This window comes from Pinus tabuliformis, chromosome 5_2 (assembly GCF_031772625.1).
Source record: "Pinus tabuliformis cultivar Carrire ecotype Pingquan chromosome 5_2, CPIR1, whole genome shotgun sequence".
Lineage (NCBI taxonomy): Eukaryota > Viridiplantae > Streptophyta > Pinopsida > Pinales > Pinaceae > Pinus > Pinus tabuliformis.
The window spans coordinates 420,313,636-420,334,729 of record NC_142306.1 but is presented as its reverse complement, the minus strand read 5'-3'; the positions used below and the strand labels follow the sequence as shown (position 1 = coordinate 420,334,729).

Sequence of the window (21,094 nt, the reverse complement as noted above, 5' to 3'; positions counted from 1 at the left end):
TATTAATTGGGCAAATAATGGTAATCTATTGAAATTTTAGCATTGTTAATTGTTGTGTTCTTTTTGGATGTTTCCTTAAAACAAAAATCCAATACATGGGTTTTGTTTGTTGATTCAGTTCTCAACGAAACCTTGGTTTTTGTAAGGTAGCTTTGGTTCCAGTTGATGCCCTATATAATGGGTTACTTTATATTGTTGTTTTTTTTTAGCTCCAAAAAGACTTCCAGTTATATGGCTCCAGAGAATGTTCCAGAGATTCTCTCCTTGTCAGTCTTCTTTCAAATCATCGGGGGACAGAAAATTCCGGTTTTGGTCTGCAACTTTCTTTGCTGATGTGGATAACAATTTGCAGCGAAAGTAGCAGCAACTGCAACAAGCTAACATGACTGGCCTTAAGATAGCAGTGTGTAACTAAAACCTGTTGTTTTCACTAGCTCTACACGTAGACTAGACTACACTTCACATGAAAACTTGTTTGGTTCAGTTAAGAACAACTTGACTTTGCTAACTTGTTTGGTTGTTTGGTTTGTTTTCTTATGCAGTTAAGAACAACTTGACTTTCCTATAAGACTCAGGCCTACTAAATTCTTGGCCTCTTCTGGTTCTAACTTCAATATGACTGGCCTTTAGATGGAGACCTGATTCACTCAATAGTAGTAGAAATGCTCCCACCATTGCAGAACAGAGCATAGCCTTCAAGCTTCAATCAGGGAAAATCAATCTTTTGCCTCCTGGTTATAGCAGGTTAAACATTGCTTACTATTGCTTTGAACATCCACATAGGGCATCGGGCAGAGACTAACTGCCCCACAGCCCCTCTTGTTTAAGTTTAAAACTGAATTGCATAAATCTCAATAGAGTCTTGTATATACCGAGTACACGTTATATATTACAAGGTAATGCTTTTGGCCAAAGAGTTAATAGTTTTTCCAAACAATATCAACTTATAATAAATAAATGAAGTGTCACCGAACCGGAATTCTTGGGTTCAAATCTTGGGCTACCCTTCCCCCGGGGTGTGTAATGGACATGAAAATCGGAGTCCTACCAAACTTACAAAAAACAATTATTATTATTGTAATATATTATAAATATAATTTTTTTAAATAATATATATAATTAAATAATTAAAACTAATTCTAAAGTTTGAAGTGCATTAAAATCCACTATAATGTAAGTTACACATTAAAATTATTTAATTAAAATATTACTTGAAGTAATTAAAGTTTTAAGATGCAAATTTTTTAAAAGCTAAAAAATTTCAAGTAATTCAAATGTAAGAGTTGTTTTTGTTGGATTGTAAAATATTTAATCTAAATAAATATTAATTTTGAATATTTTAAATTTATTGTATATTTATATTTTTATAATAATTTTATAAGAACAATTAAATTGACATTTCTTATATTAAATATTATATTTAACACTGAATTGATTAATATTATTTTAAATAAATTCATTAAATCACTTTCTTAATTACGCCGTAAGGCGTTTCCCTCTGAAATGAACTTCCCTAAAATCTACTTGTCATCCCTGTGTGCCGTTAGATTATGTGTTAGAAGATTAGAGGATTGTTAATCGTTCGATCAAGGGAAGGTAGTTGAGTGGTTGGAACTGTTCACGATAACCTCACGTCACCGCAACCGTCGCAGGGTTTGGAATCACTGCAACCGTCGCAGGGTTTGGAATGAGCCTGCACCGGGACGCTGAAGCGAACAAAGTTATTCCACAGAGCAATGGGTCTCCAGATTGATCCCCGCAACGAATATTGCAGCTCCAACCAGACGTACTACAGCAATCGAAAACCAGTGGATTTTCCCCAAAGACAAATTCCTGGATCTCCCCACCTACATCTCCTCGCTTCGCCACAATGGCCGCATAGCCCTCATCGACTCTACCACTGGGGAAGCCACCACATTTCCCAAACTATGGCCACAATGGCCGCATAGCCCTCATCGACTCTACCACTGGGGAACCACCGCATTTCCCCAACTATGGCAGAGCGTAAAATCACTTGCTGCTGGTTTGGCCGGCCTTGGCATCAGAAAATCCGACGTTGTACTCATCCTCTCACCGAATTCAATCTATTTCCCCATAATCTGCATGGTTGTCTTGTCCATTGGAGCCATCGTTACGACCACCAATCCGCTAAATACCGCGGCTGAGATAGCGAAGCAAGCCAGAGACTCAGCAGCCGTGTTGGCCTTCGCCACGCCATCTTTGGCTGTCAAATTGGCAGCCACCAAATTGGCCATTGTGCTCATTTCTTCTTCTTCATCTGAATTAGCCTCTCAGAATGACCAAAATTACATCTCTACTCTAGACAAGCTCCTGACTTCGAATCCTGCCCATGCCCCTGTTGTTAAAATCCGGCAAGACGATACTGCCACACTGCTCTATTCCTCCGGGACTACTGGAATGAGCAAAGGGGTCATTTCCACCCACAGAAATCTGATTGCTATGGTTTGCATTGTGCTGAAGCGCTTGGGATTCACTCCTGAGAATAGTACCCGGAATCAGACTGATTCGTTCCTGGGTATGGTGCCCATGTTTCTTATATATGGGCTTGCGGCTTTTGCTTGTGCGTTGCTTGGTTCCAGATCCACCATTGTTGTGCTGTCTAGGTTTGATCTCGTGGAGATGCTTCGGTGAACGGCTGGCTTGTTGTCTCCAAACACTGAAGCAAAGATAGTTGGTCTTGTTTCAGGAGCTCCTTTGCCCCCAAACCAGAAAGGAGAACTGTGGCTTACTGATTCGTTCCTGGGTACGGTGCCCATGTTTCATATATATGGGCTTGCGGCTTTTGCTTGTGCGTTGCTTGGTTCCGGATCCACCATTGTTGTGCTGTCTAAGTTTGATCTCGTGGAGATGCTTCGGTTGATTCAGAAGTACAGAATCACCTATTTGCCTCTTGTGCCTCCCATCCTGTTGGCTATGAACAAAGTCGATATTGCAAAGAAATATGATTTGAGTTCTTTGCACACTGTTATATGTGGTGGAGCTCCCCTGAGCAAAGATTTTACAGAGGAGTTTATTTCTTGGTTCCCTGGAGTCACAATAAGACAAGTAAAGTTGTTTTCTTCTTTTCTGCCATGCTAATCTACTTACTATAGAAATACAAATACTAGAACACTAACTTGCTTTCTTTTACATAATTTAAAGAATGGACACTGACTAGATAATCACTCTCTCCAACCACTCAGGAGGATATAAAAAGTTACTATCCATCTTTATTAGGTAGGTTAAGTGTGCCTCAATTATTTTTAGCCTAGTGTACTTATCAGTGGTCCAATGCATTCACAGGCTTAGGGATCGTTTCACTGCCTTTGTTAAACAGGGAATAATAATTTTGTATTTGGAGAAACATATAAAGAGCACTGCTCATTGAAGTTTTTTTCACAATATTAAGGAAGAGCCCTGGTGATAGTTCAAATAAGTGCTCGAATAAGCGCAGAATTTGGCATCCATTCGACTCATGAAGAATCTAGGCCTTATTTTTACAACATTTCTTGCGACATAGTTACACTTACTCTTTCTCACGAATCTGCCCTGTTTTGAATGCATGCTTAGGACAACGGGGTATAAGAGTCTAAGTCAAGCTTTAGAAGCCAAATTTTGAATCGTAATTGTTAGTCATGACCCCTATGATGATATGGATTTCTATTTCGCTTAGTATTTGAATTCTAAATACGGTCAACTAGTTAAGGGTTTCTTTGGAGTTTGGAACTGTGATATGGATTTCTATTTCGCTTAGTATTTGAATTCTAAATACGGTCAACTAGTTAAGGGTTTCTTTGGAGTTTGGAACTGTGATATGGATTTCTATTTCACTTAGTAGTTGAATTTTAAATATGGTCAAATAGTTAAGGGTTTATGTGGAGTTTGGAACTGTGAAGGATTGAAAGAATACTTTATAAAACATTTTGAAACATATTGGATTCGTTGTTATTCGTATATCAGTTGTTGCCACTATCCATAGTTTTTACACATCCTTGTACTAATATTTTAGTTGAATTTGATGTGTTTTATAACATATTTTATCATTTTTGTATTTTTATATTCTAGGTATCAATTTTCTTGAATTCACAGTTTACCTAGTTCTGCATTTTAATGGCATGCTAATCAACTTCATTTCCTATGATCCTTCATTTCTGAAAATCAGTAAATCTTTTGGGAAATATCGATTGTAATTCATTTACATTAATTCTCTTCCTTTGCAGATTTGATGTTTCTTATATATGGGCTTGCGGCTTTTGCTTGTGCGTTGCTTGGTTCCGGATCCACCATTGTTGTGCTGTCTAGGTTTGATCTCGTGGAGATGCTTCGGTGAACGGTTGGCTTGTTGTCTCCAAATACTGAAGCAAAGATAGTTGATCCTGTTTCAGGAGCTCCTCTACCCCTAAACCAGAAAGGAGAACTGTGGCTTACTAATTCATTCCTGGGTATGGTGCCCATGTTTCATATATATGGGCTTGCGGCTTTTGCTTGTGCGTTGCTTGGTTCCGGATCCACCATTGTTGTGTTGTCTAATTTTGATCTCGTGGAGATGCTTCAGTTGATTCAGAAGTACAGAATCACCTATTTGCCTCTTGTGCCTCCCATCCTATTGGCTATGAACAAAGTCGATATTGCAAAGAAATATGATTTGAGTTCTTTGCACACTATTATATGTGGTGGAGCTCCCCTGGGCAAAGAGTCTACAGAGGAGTTTATTTCTTGGTTCCCTAGAGTCACAATAAGACAAGTAAAGTTGTTTTCTTCTTTTCTGCCATGCTGGTCTACTTACTATAGAAATACAAATACTAGAACACTAACTTGCTTTCTTTTACATAATTTAAAGATATGGACACTGACTAGATAATCACTCTCTCCAACCACTCAGGAGGGTATAAAAAGTTACTATCCATCTTTATTAGGTAGGTTAAGTGTGCCTCATTTATTTTTAGCCTAGTGTAATTATTAGCGGTCCAATGCATTCACAGGCTTAGGGATCGTTTCACTGCCTTTGTTGAACAGGGAATGATAATTTTGTATTGGGAGAAACATATAAAGAGCACTACTCATTGAAGTTTTTTCCACAATATTAAGGAAGAGCCCTGGTGATAGTTCAAATAAGTGCTCGAATAAGTGCAAAAACTGGCATCCAATCAACTCATGAAGAATCTAGGCCTTATTTTTACAACATTTCTTGCGACAGAGTTACACTTACTCTTTCTCACGAATCTGCCCTGTTTTGAATGCATGCTTAGGACAACGGGGTATAAGAGTCTAATTCAAGCTTTAGAAGCCAAATTTGAATCGTATTTGTTAGTCATGACCCCTGTGATGATATGGATTTCTATTTCACTTAGTATTTGAATTCTAAATACAGTTAACTAGTTAAGGGTTTCTTTGGAGTTTGGAACTGTGATATGGATTTCTATTTCACTTAGTAGTTGAATTTTAAATATGGTCAAATAGTTAAGGGTTTATGTGGAGTTTGGAACTGCGAAGGATTGAAAGAATACTTTATAAAACATTTTGAAACATATTGGATTCGTTGTTATTCGTATATCAGTTGTTGCCACTATCCATAGTTTTTACAAATCCTTGTACTAATATTTTAGTTGAATTTGATGTGTTTTATAAATCATTTTTGTAGTTTTATATTCCAGGTATCAATTTTCTTGAATTCACAGTTTACCTAGTTCTGCATTTTAATGGCATGCTAATCAACTTCATTTCCTATGATCCTTCATTTCTGAAAATCAGTAAATCTTTTGGGAAATATCGATCGTAATTCATTTACATTAATTCGCTTCCTTTGCAGATTTGATGACATATGTCATAAGGGCATGCTATGGTTTTACCCTCTGATTACTCCTTGTAAATTTGCGTTTCATCTTTGAGAAAGGCTTCTTCAGTTAAAATTGTGCAAGGTTGTCACAAAAGTCTACGGGAGCACACATTTCCACTGTTATTTTTTTTAACTCGAAAGAGTATTTGTATTATATAATTCGGTGTCTGGCTTGCCGCAAGTACATTAGGAAATTTCATAGATATCTCTTCAAAAATTTCAATGTCCTTCTCCTAATCAAGAATATTTCATACGTTACGTGAGGAGGGTGATTATGGGCTAAAAAACAATGAATTTGTTTGTAAAGACTTTACAGAATTTCCCAACAACTTACAAAATTTGCGATATATATGACTACTAAATTATGATAATATCCTTGATGATAGTGGACCTACTATTGTTTTCAAGTGAATTGTTCAGATCTGATCCTTCAACAGAAAATGAGGTGATGGCACTGGCCGTGTCACTGAGCGGACAGACAGGTTGTTGAGATGGTCTTTGATGGCCTCTATTTCTCTCCTTAAGGCGTCCATCTCGTGACTCGTCCTCTTGACGACCTGATCTCATTTTCAAGTTGTTAACATCACCCATCTCATTTGAAATCGTTGGACATTGATCTTTAATTTCTAGATTGAGAATCAAAAGATCAACTTGGAGGGCATCCATCCTCTGGGCCAACTAGGCTATCGTGACTCTGCAACTGCATCCTTTCTTCATGTTAAAGGGTTTCAGCTGTTTGTATTTTCCTGACTTCAAATCACTGCTTTTGATGTTGTTACTATAAGAATCCACAGGCATGTTCTTATGTTTATGCACAGGGGCCAGGATGTGCAACAAGAGCACACATTATCACTGTTAGACTACCTTAACCAACGAATTTATTCTTAATTTTTATAGGTATCAGTCTAAGAAATTGTAATTTTTTTTTGTGTACAATGGGGGATGTAATATCAAAGATTTTTCATTGTATTTGATTTTAAGACTTCAATTCTTTTGGAAAAAGGATGTATGTACACAAAATATTCAAACACCGAATGAACTGAAAATAATACACGGAGGCATTTCATAAGAGCATTTGGAATGTGTTATAGTTTAATGTATAACTGCGTTAAGATATGTTTTTCTATGAACTAAAACCACTTTGGAATTTCAAATTTTACCTACCCTGATATCATACACAGATGAATAACATTCGTTGAAATTATATTGAAAATCCATAGTATGATGTTTAATGGGTTTTATAAATTTATTTATGTAGAAACTATAAAATATCTTCAAATCTTAAAATTATAGATCTTAGCCAGTGCAAACTATTGGAGTGGAAAAAATCTATGGTTTGTCGTGGGAAGATTCCTTCGTAATGTGATTCTGCCATTGCAAACATGAAGTAAGATCTAGTCACGAAGTAAGATCCATCTACACCTTTGAGTGGAGGGAACATCCGAAACAATGATATTAAAATCATTTGACGAGAGATCAAGGCCCCAACCATCAACCCAAGGAATCTAACCAGACAAATTAATAGAAGAAAATTAAACTAAAGGGGATTAAATATCTATTGCATGGAACTAAAACCAGGTTGTGTAGTCTGGCTAAATCTGGTGCATAGTAGTGGTGTTTGTCTTTGGGACCAAATTGCTATAGCTTGGGTGACTAGGCATCTGGGATTAAAAAATAGCTAGTCACAAACTTGAAGCCTACTGAGCAGATGATTGTATGGGTAGGATCAGCCTTTTCTTGGCCTGCACAGAGGTTTGACTAATAGCTTTTTCCCACCCATATGATACTCTAGAGCCCAGGGGCACGTGTACCAAACATAGAAAGCATTTAGAGGTAATTTGAAGTATATCCTGGATGGTGGATCGCAAATATTAGCAACATCACACCTATGGGGTCTTCTTAGCTAGCGTGTATATGCCTAGCCATGCTTACACACAAGCATCTAACAAGTACAAGGGCTTGCATTGAGCATTGAATATCTGACTAATCATCAACAACTAAGATAGTTTCTGCCATTTTTTTGCTTGCTACCAAGGTATTAGAGCCATGACCTTACAACTATCTCGATAAGCTTACACCTAGGCTATGCTTTTTCTCAAGTAAGGTTGCATGATATTTTGCAGTGCTATGGGCTAATGGAAACAATGGGAATGGGGGCATCCACAGACAGTCAATAAGAATGTAGACACTATGGAACGGTTGGTTTGTTGTCCCCAAATACTGAAGCAAAGATAGTTGATCCTGTTTCAGGAGATCCTCTGCCCCCAAACCAGAAAGGAGAACTGTGGCTTACTAATTCGTTCATGGGTATGGTGCCCATGTTTCATATATATGGGCTTGCGGCTTTTGCTTGTGCGTTGCTTGGTTCCGGATCCATCATTGTTGTGCTGTCTAAGTTTGATCTCATGGAGATGCTTCGATTGATTCAGAAATACAGAATCACCTATTTGCCTCTTGTGCCTCCCATCCTGTTGGCTATGAACAAAGTCGATATTGCAAAGAAATATGATTTGAGTTCTTTGCACACTATTATATGTGGTGGAGCTCCCCTGAGCAAAGAGTCTACAGAGGATTATATTTCTTGGTTCCCTAGAGTCACAATAAGACAAGTAAAGTTGTTTTCTTCTTTTCTGCCATGCTGGTCTACTTACTATAGAAATACAAATACTAGAACACTAACTTGCTTTCTTTTACATAATTTAAAGATATGGACACTGACTAGATAATCACTCTCTCCAACCACTCAGGAGGGTATAAAAAGTTACTATCCCTCTTTATTAGGTAGGTTAAGTGTGCCTCATTCATTTTTAGCCTAGTGCAGTGGTCTTCCTATAAGGGAAAATGAGGGCTAACAGGTGCCTTCTATATTTACCTTTAAACACAGGATTGACCTTTCAGTACCTATACAACAGAGCTTTTACTAGCCAGATTTGGAATCTATTGTTGAAATTCATCTGGCCCTAGATATGGATCAGAGAAAAGTATTTTGGAATTGAACTAATAAGCAATAACTTTTCCTTCTAGTTATCTATAACAAAGTCAAGATTAAAATCCACAGACTTTTTTCAAGTTTTTAGAAACAAGAATCTGCATTCAAGAATCACTCACCTCAAGGAAAAGTAGAGTTCATTAGACTATATTCCGGCTTCGATGTTAGGAATATTTCCTTCCTCTTAACAAACCAGGTTGTGTAGTCTGGCTAAATCTGTGCACAGTAGTGGTGTTTGTCTTTGGGGCCAAATTGCTATAGCCTAGGTGACTAGGCATCTGGGATTAAAAAATCGCTAGTCACAAACTTGAAGCCTACTAAGCAGATGATTGTATGGGTAGGATCAGCCTTTTCTTGGCCTGCACAGAGGTTTGACTGATAGCTTTTTCCCACCCATATGATACTCTAGAGCCCAGGGGCACGTGTACCAAACATAGAAAGCATTTAGAGGTAATTTGAAGTATATCCTGGATGGTGGATCGCAGATATTAGCAACATCACACCTATGGGGTCTTCTTAGCCAGCGTGTATATGCCTAGCCATGCTTACACACAAGCATCTAACAAGTACAGGGGCTTGCATTGAGCATTGAATATCTCTGACTAATCATCAACAACTAAGACAGTTTCTGCCATTTTTTTGCTTGCTACCAAGGTATTAGAGCCATGACCTTACAACTATCTCGGTAAGCTTACACCTAGGCTATGATTTTTCTCAAGTAAGGTTGCATGATATTTTGCAGTGCTATGGGCTAACGGAAACAATGGGAATGGGGGCATCCACAGACAGTCAAGAAGAAAGTAGACATTATGGAACGACTGGCTTGTTGTCTCCAAATACTGAAGAAAAGATAGTTGATCTTGTTTTAGGAGCTCCTCTGCCCCCAAACTAGAAAGGAGAACTGTGGCTTCGTGGTCCATATGTCATGAAAGGTATGTTCTCTTTCTGAAACTTTCTTTTGTTCATAATAAAGATATTGAACAAGAGACAACCTTAAATACAATGCATAGTTCAAAACCTGCTCTAGAGAGGAAGTATTTCATTGAAGTTTTCTACCAACAAACAAAATTTTAAGATGGTGGAATAGAGTTATGCAAGTGGAAAGAATTCCAATCCAATTCTCTGGAGGTTCTCAATTAGCTGTGGTGAAGCAAGCCCTTGAACTTGACTTCTTCGCTTAACCCTGAGAAAATTACATCTGTTGGAAAAGGAAACTTCTGGCAGATGAGGATCGTGGAAATGTATCGTTGCCTTAAATAAACAGATCTTTTAAAGGTCAGATTTAAAGATTTAAAAAATTAGTTTTACTCTATTGCAGGTTATTTCAGCAATCCGGAAGCGACTAGTTCAACTCTGGATTCGGATGGTTGGCTACGAACAGGTGACCTCTGTTACTTCTCTAATGTTAAGAATTGTACTTATCAGTGGTCCAATGCATTCACAGGCTTAGGGATCGTTTCACTGCCTTTGTTGAACAGGGAATGATAATTTTGTATTGGGAGAAACATATAAATAGCACTGCTCATTGAAGTTTTTTTCAAGCTTTTGTCTAGATTATTGAATGTATTAGAACTAACTTCAGAAGATGGAGGAACCAAAATACCTTTCTGTAGCTGATTGCTTTTTACTATAAAGGAAATTTGAGTTTCATCAACATTGAGTTCATTAGAGCTGTTCTGATACTCAGCAACGGATGTGTGGCAGGTTATATTCCTTTCTGATGATTGGTTTGGTTTATTATTTGACATTTCCTCCATGTTATATTTGTCCTTTCCCATTGAAATATTTAACGAATCCCCATATCTATATTCTTCTTTAGTTCTTGTTGAATAGTGTCATCGTGAGTTTCTTCTATCTTTATTTTTGCAGTTAGTGTTTTTCTATAGGGAGTGTGCCTATAAATATTGGTACACATTTAAGAATATTTCTATAATTATGGTTGGTTACAACATTTAGAAAAAGTGAATAGATATGTTGATATTTAGGTCATGGACATAATGCACACACTATATGGATAATGGATTTCTGCACTTTATGCCTTATGGTGTTTTCTTTGCAACATCTGTTGCAAATGCTAATTTATAGACATTTATTACGCCGTAAGGCGTTTCCCTTTGAAATCAACACCCCTGGATGCTACCGTGTGCAATTGTCCACCCTCGATTCTCGATGTTAGACGATAGAACTATCTTCTACCGTCGGATTAATATGTTCAGACAGTTACTAATTCCCAAGCTCCGAAGTGACTACGCGGCGACAGTTACTAACTCCCAAGCTCCGAAGTGACTACGCGACGAAGATTGATACCTGCAGGCGGTTAGGAACATTGATATCATTGCGTCTACGTGGTGAAGATTGATACCTGCAGGAAGTTAGTAACACTGATATCATTTTCTCTGCATTCCACTATGTTGGAAAGTGGTTTCACTGGACACGACAGGCATTGGGAGCGAGGGATTGAGCGAGACGGTTTCCATGGTCGTCCTGAATGTCTGCAATCACTACTTTCGCTCCATTCTCCACGAACGACTTGGCGCTTGCCTCTCGGATTCCGCTGGCGCCTCCTGTGACCACAACAACCCTTCCCTGCAACCTGCAAATTACCAGCACACTGATTAGAATATATCCATTTGTTAAAGATGAAGGAAGGAATAGCCTCATATTATCTACCGCCTGTGGACTGTGGACTCTCTCGCTCACTGCTACCAACCCACTACTCTACTCACTTTTGGTTACAGAGCTTAAAGTGGGTATCATTGCCTGCAACTAGTAGGCCACCAAATCTGTTCCCCATTTTTTATTACCGGCCAAAAAGTGTCTTCGTTGGGACGTTGACGATGGCAAGGGCAGTATGCATTCAGTGCATTTTATGTTGTTTTTTCTTTTCTAAAATTTTATATTGCTGACAGTGCACCGGGACAGCTTAATTTGACTGCCTGTTCCATAATTGAGTGCAGTGATAGCAGTCGTTGTGAAAGCATGATACACTTTGAACGTTTCTTGAAAAAATGGCCGACCGACCAGAAAGTTGTTTCGGTCTTCTCTGAACCGAATCTTTGTTTGTTACACGCTCCCTTCCACATTATATATATATATATTAATCTTGGATTTATTTCAATTTATCAAGTTCAGTAATGGAAAGCCAAGGTTTTGGATCAACAATATACGTGTGATTTGTTGTCACAAATTTTATTATACTCGAAGATATGACTTTTTATCATGTTGAGATTTTTCTAATGTTTGGGATGTGTCTTTTTATGTGCTTATATCATGATTTTTCATTATTCGTTTTTATCATGATTTTTTTGTGCGTTTTAGTTAATGTTTGGGATGTGTCTTTTTATGTGCTTATATCATGATTTTTCATTATTCGTTTTTATCATGATTTTTTTGTGGGTTTTAGTTAAGTTTTCATGTTGATGAATGTTACGAGTTGTAAATAAGATGCCTTGGAATGGGATTGGCATTAAATTGGTTGGGATGTGTGTTTTTATTATTTAATTAAGTTTTTTTATGTAGAGGAATGTTATGAGTTTTAAATAAAATGTTTTATAAATATCGATTTGATATTTAATTAAATATATTTAGTTTTTTGTTTTAATTTTTATATCTTATTTTCAAAATTTTCACATATAGATACAACAGCTAACTAACACATGTATACGTATATATATAAATATAAATTACATTTGTTATATTTGAGGGTATTTATGTCACCCTTGAACACCTTGTATCATTTCGTATCCTCCTTCACGCTTGCAAATCCCAATAATCGGTTACTTATCTTGACAATAAATATAAATTACATTTGTTATATTTGAGGGTATTTATGTCACCCTTGAACACCTTGTATCATTTCGTATCCTCCTTCACGCTTGCAAATCCCAATAATCGGTTACTTATCTTGACAAAAGAGTACTCTGGAACGAGCCCATGCTTTAGTTGTGGGATCAACATGAGACATAAGCAAGAACCATGCAACACTGTGCTTCCATTTAAGTTTTTATATCTCATGTGATATAGATAATTTATTTTCTTCTCTTGTTTTAAATTTTTTTAAACGTTACTTTGTTACTACAGACAACGTTGTAGCTCTTCATGACAAAAGAGTGGAACGAGCCTATGCTTCAGTTGTGGGATCAACATTAGACATAAGCAAGAACCATGCAACACTGTGCTTCTATTTAAGTTTTTATATCTCATGTGATATAGATAATTTATTTTCTTCTCTTGTTTTAAATTTTTTTAAACGTTACTTTTCTAAATCAAGCTGTAAATCTATATGGTACTACAAAAAAACGTGGTAACTCTTCAAATTATTGAGTTTTAGTGCGTTAATTCATTAATTCTTGGTTATTTTCTTTTTCCATTTTGGTTACAAAATTTGGAAAAATGTTTAAATTAGGAATATTAATTTATTAAAATGGTATAATAGGTAATAAATCTAAAATGTGTTTAAAAGAAGTGAAATTCAAATAGATAATTTCAATAATTTAATTTACTGTAGTGGTTGTTTTTATTATAGATTTTAGAATATTGAAATTATTAGCCCAATGAAATTTAAATAAATTAATCTCTATAAAAATGAAAATTGGTAATCTAACACAATTGAATTAGAAAAAATATTTAATTCACTGTGGTGGTTGTTTTTTTGAAATAAAATTAATCTCTATAAAAATGAAAATTGGTAATCTAACACAATTGAATTAGAAAAAATATTAATAAAAACGTTTGAAGGTCATCTTGTTTACATATTTTATTGAATGGCATCTTGTTTACATATTTTATTGAATGGCGTCTTGTTTACATATTTTACGTTTGAATGGCATCTTGTTTACATATTTTACATGTGATTTATTCTTAAAAATAACATTTTTTTACATATTTTACATGTGATTTATTCTTCAAAAATTATGTCTTACGGCATTTCCTTTGCAACATCTGTTGCAATTGCTAGTATTTCTATATAGATCTACCATTTACCATAGCCAATTTTGCCCATCGTATCACGTACTTTCTATCACGTACTTTCATAGAAAGGTGCTTTTTAATTTTAACAACAGATTGGAAGCTAATGATTCACACAGAACGCACGATCTCCGCGAGTACCCTTTCTTAGTTAAGATTATTTTCATTTATTTAAGGGTGAGGGAAAGTTTAATGGGAGGTGCGGTCATGATCTCCGAAGTGATCGGAGAAAGATTTGAGGTTTCCGTGCCCATGACTGTGTGAACGGGGTTGAACTGAGTAAAATTTTACATTTAATTTTAAATTAGTTCGAAGTGTTTAGGTTTCCACTTTTCTAGGTGTAATTTTTTCACTGAGGATGAGGAATTGCAGAATTTGGTTAAAAATTTTCAAAAAAAATTATAGTAAATTTGTTTGAATTATTTAATGGTGAAAATGGATTCAGCACCATCAAAAAAATTTGAGGCATTCAAAATCTTGAAGTTTAACATCTATAATTTGAATTTACAAAAATCCCTACCAAATTTTATCAAAATCTTACTAAAATTTCTATAATTTTCTAGAAAAAAACACTTTATTTAAAAAATGGCATTTATTTTTAAATAAAAAATAATTTAAACCATTATTTATTTTTAATTTAAAAATGTATAAATTTAAACGAGATAATATTAGTAAAATACATATAATTAAATTATTATAAAAAATAAAAATAAAAATATTATTATAATTTTTTTTTATTTTACAATGAATTTGATTGGATGAACTTGTACTGGCTTCACGATGCTTCTAACTTAATCATCCATTGTTATAAGAATTTATAAAAATATTACATAAATTAAATTACTTATATATATATATATATATATATATATATATATATAATTTGTATTTTACTACAATTTAAATATTGTAATTTTTTTATATTTTTATAAAAATTTAGTAATATAATTTTAATAAAATAATATTTATTATTATTATTTAAATTTTATTTTTAAATATATAAATAAATTTATAATTAAAAAAATACATTTTATTAATTTAATAATTCAAATTGATAATTCCAATAACTCTTACTAGATCTGAAATAAAATTAAAAAAAAATTATTACAAAATTAAATAAAAAATTATTACATATCCAAAAAACCAAAATTTATACCATCAAAGGGAAAAAATATATATTAAAAAAAAATATATATTATACCATCAAAGCAAAAGAATTTATATTAAAAAACATCGATTTTTAATTTATATATATACCCAATCTTTTTAATGCTAAATTTAAATTTAACAAAACAAATTATTTTATAACTTTATTTATATATATATATATATATATATATAATTTTATTGATTATTTTTAAATTAAATATTATATATATATATAGATAATTTGATTATAAAAACTGTTAGTTTAATAATATTTTACTGGTCTAGATGGTGATGGGTATTCTCTTAATTATTTTTTGATATAAAGTTATTCGTTCAATTCCCAACTCCAATCAAGATGATATATTAAACTTAATGAATATGTAAATTTGTTAAACTTAAAAAAAAATATAAACATAATGAAGAAACAAACCATGATAAAGACTTAAATAAAAAACAATATAAAAATGATAATTTCAAATAACCAGCTAATTTTAAAAAATAATATTTAAATTATAATATTAATTTATTAATAATAAAATTAAAACATCAAATTAAAGTCTTCGCTGGCGTCGGATAATTTTCCATCATTCCACTCCCTCACGTCGTCGATAACATGTGGTGAGAATAGACAAAGTATCCCTAAGCAATCGGATGTTTGACTTTAGCCATAATCCAAGTTGCAAATCCATGTTTGACTTTAGCCATAATCCAAGTTGCAAATCCAAAACAAGGATGGCTGCGAAGGAGCTAGTCCCTGCACAGACTTCTTTGCTGCCTTTGAATTCGTATACTATGTTTTGATGTTCAGAGATTGACCAGCAGCACTATATGCCGACAGTTTCCGAACTAGATGCTCCACAAAGAAATCTTTGGACATGGGCTGTCGTAGGCTTCAGTTTTTAAGAAGTGGTAGCAAGAGCTGAGAGCAAAATGCAGTTTCTGTATACCAGAAGTTTTAATTTAAACTTGCTAACATTTGACAATTAACATTTGACAATTAGATCATAACCCAAAGCCAATAACCGGGAGGCAGTAAGACATGAGCTGTCGTAGGCTTCAGTTTTTAAGAAGTGGTAGCAAGAGCTAAGAGCAAAATGCAGCTTCTGTATACCAGAAGTTTTAATTTAAACTTGTTAACATTTGACAATTAATTATCAAACAGTTCAAGTTTAAGTTATAGCTCATAGACACACGTGTCTGTCACTAGTTTGAAATCTACCCAACAAAAAATTGAAGGCATGGAACATGAGCAGCGGCTTAAAAGGTTTTGAAGCCAACCTGTAGACCAACCGTCATATTCAACAGAGAAATTTTAAGTTGTAGCTCATAGACACACGTTTTTCAGATTAATTCACAACACGGCTTAATAAAAATAGCTAAGAGCAAAAGGTAGGCAAAGCCTTAATGACAAAACTATTTCACATTGCAGTCGAGCAGAGACGATAGACGCATAAAAAATGCGAGGTGCAGCGCCATGGCGGACCCAAATGCATATTTGAAGCTTGCGTTGTACACCTGTAACAGAGAAGGAAGCGGGGAAATAAGACAATGCGTAAGATAATGCAAAAGAGATTCTAACTCACAAATGAATATATTGTTTCAGTAATAGCAAACTGACATTGATTTTTGCTGCATCGAGTTGCTTTTCTTTGTTTTTCAGATTAATTCACAACACGGCTTAATAAAAATAGCTAAGAGCAAAATGTAGGCAAAGCCTTAATGACAAAACTATTTCACATTGCAGTCGAGCAGAGACGATAGACGCATAAAAAATGCGAGGTGCAGCGCCATGGTGGACCCAAATGCATATTTGAAGCCTGCGTTGTACATCTGTAACAGAGAAGGAAGCGGGGAAATAAGACAATGCGTAGGATAATGCAAAAGAGATGTTAATTTTTTTTTGGTTTCTTTTTTCTTTGTCTTTCGACTTTTGCGATGTCAATAATCAGAAGAGTCATGAGAATAAGTGCTAAGAGAAACAATGCTGTGAGTTCAGTAAGTTGGCTTATGCTAATGGATTCCATGTTATGTGAAGCGGGGAGGTGTATGTGAATATCCAGGTGCAGAGGAGGTCAATTTATACAAAAGTTCAATGTGTTTGTAAGGTGGTTTTAGGTGTGAATGGAGCTAAAATACTTGAGGTGCAATTAAGTGGTCGATAAGACATGGGGAGCGAATGGCATGTGGAATGATGTATTTGGCGGCAGAAGTGATGTATCTGACATCGGGCAATCTTGGTGGTAGATTGGGTGCGACAGGAGATCTATGTCAATATCTAAGTGCAGAAATAATCTTGAAGATCAGATTGGATCAGGCCAGTATTTAATGATGGGCATATCGATCTGACATGGGGAGCAAATGGCATATGGAATGATGGATGTGGCGGCAGTAATAAATGCGAAACTAGGTGCCCCTTTGAGTGTGCGGCGGTAGATTAAATATGATCAGTATTTAATGATGGGCATATCGATCTGACATGGGGAGCAAATGGCATATGGAATGATGGATGTGGCGGCAGTAGTAAATGCGAAATTAGGTGCCCCTTTGAGTCTGTGGCGGTAGATTAAATATGATCTGTAAGCATAAGTAAGTATACTCATTAATTCTTAGCAAGTTGAGAAGCAGGGTAGCTTAGAAAGGCAGAAATGATATGCCATACTCACCAAGTTTCTTTCCTTCTGCTTCTTGTTCCAACAATGTGATTTCATCGCAAAATGCTACATAGCACACTTGAATTTCATCCACTTAAATCAGAACTACTCTGATTTAATAGCAAATCAGAATAACTTGAGAGTTATCATAAATCTTTTATCTTCAAGATCAATATCAAAGCCTCGACGTTCACTATAGAAACCACAGTGTACAGTTGTTGTCTCTTGTACCTAAACAGAAAACCAGTCCACAAAATTTAAATACAAGTGTTGAGATTAGGCACCGCAAAAAATTGTAAGTGTATTTAGTTATGCATATGACAAACCATGTAACAGTTTAGAACATCAGACTCACAATCAGTTAAAGTGTCATGCATCCAGCCAAGCATACGGAACAAATTGTTGAGCTAACATACTGTTGAATCAAAAGCAGTAAGTGTATTTAGTTATGCATATGACAAACCATGTAACAGTTTAGAACATCAGACTCACAATCAGTTAAAGTGTCATGCATCCAGCCAAGCATACGGAACAAATTGTTGAGCTAACATACTGTTGAATCAAAAGCAATATTTGGCCAAAGTTCAAACATTTGGGTCCCCACAAAAATCTCAGAAATATCTGGGCCGAAGGATTTCCACATGTTTAGGTGTGTTGCCAGCTTATGTGAAGCATCTCTACAGGCACCTACTTCATACACAGGAAATGCAAGTCAGATGTCTTTAGGCATGGTCTCAGCAGATTTATCACAAAACTCAGTTGTGTCCGAAATATCCCCACAACAATCAAGTCTGCATGTCAGATTTAGTGTTCCTATTATTATGACTGTTGATGATGAAATTACAATTTCTAAATGATTGCATAGATTCTGGTATGGTATGTATTCTGGGTGATAATATAGTAAGAGCAAGAAGCGAATCTAATGCAAAAGAAATAAAAAATTGCAGACACCGTGCTTTCTTGATTAACACCAAAAGCTGGAAAGATTTATGGTTTGGCAAAGTCGGTGGGAGCTCTTGCAGACATGAATGGCCCAATCGGTGCAATATACTTATGTTGTACTATTAGTGTGTTTTAAGTATCTATCTGTCAATATTGTTCCACAAGAAGAATGTTCTCCTATTAGGCGCACTGGGCCGAAGGATTTCCACATGTTTAGGTGTGTTGCCAGCTTATGTGAAGCATCTCTACAGGCACCTACTTCATACACAGGAAATGCAAGTCAGATGTCTTTAGGCATGGTCTCAGCAGATTTATCACAAAACTCAGTTGTGTCCGAAATATCCCCACAACAATCAAGTCTGCATGTCAGATTTAGTGTTCCTATTATTATGACTGTTGATGATGAAATTACAATTTCTAAATGATTGCATAGATTCTGGTATGGTATGTATTCTGGGTGATAATATAGTAAGAAATAAAAAATTGCAGACACCGTGCTTTCTTGATTAACACCAAAACCTGGAAAGATTTATGGTTTGGCAAAGTCGGTCGGAGCTCTTGCAGACATGAATGGCCCAATCGGTGAAGTGCTAAAAGGGACAGAGCATGCAAATGGTCTAATTCTAGAAAGGATAACTAGTCCCTTAGGTGTGCTGCTTATAATTCTTGAATACCGACCAGATGCTCTGATTCAGGTAGCTTCATTAGCAATTCGAAGTGGAAATGGGCTTCTTTTTAAAGAAGGCAAAGAAGCAGCTCACTCAAATACTATTTCTAATAGGCTGGCTCTGATTCAGGTAGCTTCATTAGCAATTCGAAGTGGAAATGGACTTCTTTTTAAAGAAGGCAAAGAAGCAGCTCGCTCAAATACTATTTCTAATAGGCTGGTGTCAGAACTAAAGGAATCAACAAAAATTTAGTGCTCGGTCATACGGTTGGTGTCTATCATGTATATGTAGACAAACCAACTGATTTGGATATGGCAGTTTTGGCATCCTCTGGGGATTTGTTCGAGGGCACTAAAGCTTAAAGCAGCGCATAGAAGAATGGATAGATGTCCCTTTAATGCTCTGATCATCTTTTCAATAGTATATATGCAGATATTGCCAAACTTGTAGAGTGATTCTGACTTACACTTGACTTGAGTATAGTCAAACTTGAAGGAGTAGGCTTAACTCTGCTTCTTCAAAAAGCACAGTCAAGCACGGGAGTCAACTAGGGCTAAAAAGAATATGACAACACTGCTACTGGAGTTCTTTAGAACATAACATACTAGTTTCAAGGATGAACTATATTCAAGTGCCCCAACCGTCAGTAGCAACACTTTTGTCCAGCTGACTAGTCAATTCTTTGTTCCAGATTAATATTAAAAAATATGTAATAGCTCTGATTCAGGTAGCTTCATTAGCAATTCGAAGTGGAAATGGACTTCTTTTTAAAGAAGGCAAAGAAGCAGCTCGCTCAAATACTATTTCTAATAGGCTGGTGTCAGAACTAAAGGAATCAACAAAAATTTAGTGCTCGGTCATATGGTTGGTGTCTATCATGTATATGTAGACAAACCAACTGATTTGGATATGACAGTTTTGGCATCCTCTGGGGATTTGTTCGAGGGCACTAAAGCTTAAAGCAGCGCATAGAAGAATGGATAGATGTCCCTTTAATGCTCTGATCATCTTTTCAATAGTATATATGCAGATATTGCCAAACTTGTAGAGTGAGTCTGACTTACACTTGACTTGAGTATAGTCAAACTTGAAGGAGTAGGCTTAACTCTGCTTCTTCAAAAAGCACAGTCAAGCACGGGAGTTAACTAGGGCTAAAAAGAATATGACAACACTGCTACTGGAGTTCTTTAGAACATAACATACTAGTTTCAAGGATGAACTATATTCAAGTGCCCCAACCGTCAGTAGCAACACTTTTGTCCAGCTGACTAGTCAATTCTTTGTTCCAGATTAATATTAAAAAAATATGTAATACCTTGCAAAAATAAACAACTTGAATGCTACCACAATGTTGCAAGCATGCTCTCTCCCAATCCAGGAACGCTATAATGATTGTAACTGACTTTATTACACTGAAATGAGAATTCTTTGCTTAAGAAACAATAGGTCCACCAAAGCCGCACAGGACTAGCTCCTGGCCTGAAGTGGATGGAGTGACTCATTGACTGGGTGATCAGCCCATGCAGGGTGAAGCACACACCAGCCTGTTTGCACATAGAAACTGGCCCATGAGGGGTGAAACATGTTACTTTGGGGATTTGAACCTTGGTGAGAGGATTAACACTAACACTGGTTAACCATTGAACCATAGTCAGTTTTCCCATTAAAAATTCGGAAAAGGCATATGAGGTTTCAATGCGGCCTTTTGCAGTGGAAACTGCACTATCTTTCTAGGAGAAGCAGTGCTGGGCAGCACACAGAAAGCTGTAATGTTCTGCGGTCATTCATTCACATCTGAGGCATAAAATTTAGCTGCACCTTTTGCATAATTTCACCTCACCTTTGACTACTGATCTTTGTTGTTTGTATAATTCTGCTTGAATGTCATTTC

At 35.7% G+C, this 21,094-nt stretch overlaps 1 long non-coding RNA gene and 1 pseudogene across 3 annotated transcripts; one reads left to right on the top strand and one right to left on the bottom strand.

The window, feature by feature from the left end:
- Window positions 1–1,736: 1,736 nt before the first annotated feature.
- Window positions 1,737–10,310, top strand: LOC149159354 (beta-phenylalanine coenzyme A ligase-like; annotated as a pseudogene).
- A 5,246-nt stretch (window positions 10,311–15,556) lies between these two features.
- LOC149159353 (uncharacterized) lies at window positions 15,557–17,812 on the bottom strand. Of its 3 annotated transcripts, none has more exons than XR_016261115.1 (3): window positions 17,606–17,812; window positions 16,672–16,772; window positions 15,557–16,457 (listed from the first exon to the last, which is right to left on the bottom strand). It is a non-coding gene; the product is annotated as an uncharacterized LOC149159353 (long non-coding RNA). The 3 variants fall into 3 exon arrangements; XR_016261113.1 differs by having other exon boundaries at window positions 15,560–16,457; window positions 16,680–16,772; XR_016261114.1 differs by having other exon boundaries at window positions 15,565–16,457; window positions 16,561–16,772.
- Window positions 17,813–21,094: the final 3,282 nt, after the last annotated feature.